The following is a 2,941-nucleotide window of genomic DNA, read 5'->3' on the forward strand; positions in this document are numbered from 1 at the left end:
TGTGTGTGTGTGTGTGTGTGTGTGTGTGTGTGTGTGTGTGTGTGTCCTCGCATTCGGTAAAAATGTGCTTTTTTTTATAGTAGTCTGACCTTAGAGTCCCTCATGGCGTGAGGCGTTATTATATAGTAATGCCCTTATATAAATATAAATATATATTTCGGGAATAAATGATGGATTTTTTCCCTTATGAGGTTTTTTTCACGCTAGCTACTTGATAAATTCTTGTAAAAGAATTCGTCCTATTATTGAAATTTATATATATGCATATATATATATGCACATACATATATATAAATGCATACATGCATACACACATACATGCATACATGCATGCATGCATACATACATACATACATACATACATACATACATGCAAACATATATCATGTATAAGCATATCTGAAAAGAAAGAAAAACTATATATTAAGATATAAGTAAACGAATGAATTAAAAATAGAAATAAAGAAAGAGAAAAATAAGAGAAAAGATTGTTCGGAGAGAAAATCTGTGAATAAAAGAATTTTCTGCAGTTTTGTTGATGCAACTGTTAGAAAGGCTTCATCTAAACAAATGGGGTTGGTTACATTCCAGTAAATCTATTGGCTTAAAAGCGTATATTTTGTGAATAATTGAGTGGCATACAGGGAAAAAGATAGAGGTAGAGAAAGAGATACCTGATAGCTTACTGGTAAAGCACGGTCACTTTCAAGTGTTCGTTATGTATTAGGTTAATGAGAGACGGAAGATGAAAGATACGAGACTTTTTATTAATCACTACAGTTATTTCAACCCATCTAACATTGACCCCTTACGGGTGGGAGAATTAACAAATGGTTCGGGAGCATCCGACGGTGCAGATGTTTCTCTTCGGATGATAAATAGATATAACTCGTTAAAATAACAGTACATCTCAGTTCGTGTAAAGAAAAGCAGCAAATTAAAGGATACAGCTTTATTTATATAGAAGATCAATAATAAAATAACATTCAAAAAAGAAACGAACGCGCAATACAGCAGAAAAGGTATCAAATATAACCGTTAACAGGCATGGATGTATAAACGCCCTCGTGTAGGTTGTGTGGCGCTTGTACACGCGCTCATGCAAGTATCCTCGAAGATGTAAGCATACGCACACGTGTGGTTTAGTGCACATACATTCACATAATGAATTAAATAGCTACTTGGTGTTTACAAGAATGAGGAGGTTAAAGCTAAATTTAATTCATTCATACCTTAAGATGGATTGCGTTAACAGTTACTCAAAGTCACTCCCACTGCATTGTGCGAAATATACATTTATATGCATGTAAGCGTCTTGAGAGTCTTTCAGAAATTCTATTAATGATCTTCTCATTGGTCCACAGAATAGACAGGGATTCCTCGGAGCAGAGTCGGCATTTCTTGGAAATTATATTATAAGGCCTTACTATGGATCAAGTGACGTTATACTTAATTTTATCTTCCTTAAGTTACCACACAAAATCGGCTAAAGATGTATGTCTCTTATTGATTATCTTGAAGCTGGCGTGCCACGAAGATGGAAAAGATAACACTGCATGTTTCGAAAAAAGGATATCCAGTAGGAAGGATTATATAAGTGAACTTTTAGGAAAATAAACAACCATTTCATACGAAGAATGAAGTGGAAAGCTTTCTTCTTTGACAGAAAAGTTGGAAGAACTACTGACTAACCAACATGTGCACACACACACACACACACACACACACAAACACACACACACACAGTGAAAAAGAATTTCGTTGAAGAGGTTTTTCCCACTTGGTGAGTTGTAGTAAAAAAATATATAATAAAAGGAAATGCTCACAATTTATATATTTTTTTATATGTTAAAAGATAGCATATTATTATAGTCGACCGGTTCGCGTTTCGTTAATCACCATAGAAATTGGTAAAAATATTGCCATTTCGTACTTTCTTAAACAGTTTTTAGTCCATGTTGTTTGTATGAGAGTTTGTTTCTAAATGAATCAGCATGTAGGAAAGATCTTAGGAGAGGCAATTGGTGATTGCTATTATTCGGACAGCGAAAGTAATTGTACTTGGAGAGGGTAAATTTATATAAATTCACGAGCTAAAGTAGTGAGATAAAATATGTACTGTGTTGGTTATGCGTTCACGAATTAAATAAAATTGGTTATGCAGTCATATTCAGGCGTGGTTTGTATTTTTCAATAAATATATTTTCTTTATTTAATCGTTCTTGAATAAAAATTGTTGATGGGAAAAACCGTGAAGTTTGGTTGGAGATTCCCTGCACATCTGTCTGTGTTCACTCAATGGTATCTGTCTATACCTTGGGAAACGGATTTCTTCCTTATGCAGTGTACTTCTCCGTCTAAGTGACATCCTTGTTTGGCCTATATACTTGTGTCCACAACCTGAACAAGATATCACATAAATTGAATTTTCGGTTGCACAAGTGAAATTGGTCTTAATTCTGAATCTCTGTCCTTGTTTGAAATGGAATTCCGAACCTTCCAGTAGGTTGGGGCATGTTCCACAATTTGGACACCCGCATGTTTTTAACGATTCGTTTCGTTGTTGTTGGGCATAACTTCGCATTTGTCAGTAGTCTTTTTAGTGATTTGGGTTGTTTTTTTTACACTTGATGAATTCGTGTGTTTGATGAATTCGTGTGCATCATCTTTGGATCCCTGGCGAGCATTGATAGATTTTGAATGATAGTATTTTATGTCTCTTGGGTTGTGTGTCCACACACACACACACACACACACACACACACACACACACACACACACACATTGGGTTGGTAAAAGGTTTGTACCACTTTTTAGTTGGTGGTGTTTAATCACGCGATCTGTTTTATCACGTGGCAAGAACATATGACATATATATATATTTTCTGAAAGAGGAGATCTCAACATACTTTTGTATTTGAATAGTGTTTATTTCCGGATA

Source organism: Octopus bimaculoides, chromosome 8 (assembly GCF_001194135.2).
Source record: "Octopus bimaculoides isolate UCB-OBI-ISO-001 chromosome 8, ASM119413v2, whole genome shotgun sequence".
NCBI classification, from domain to species: Eukaryota; Metazoa; Mollusca; class Cephalopoda; order Octopoda; family Octopodidae; genus Octopus; species Octopus bimaculoides.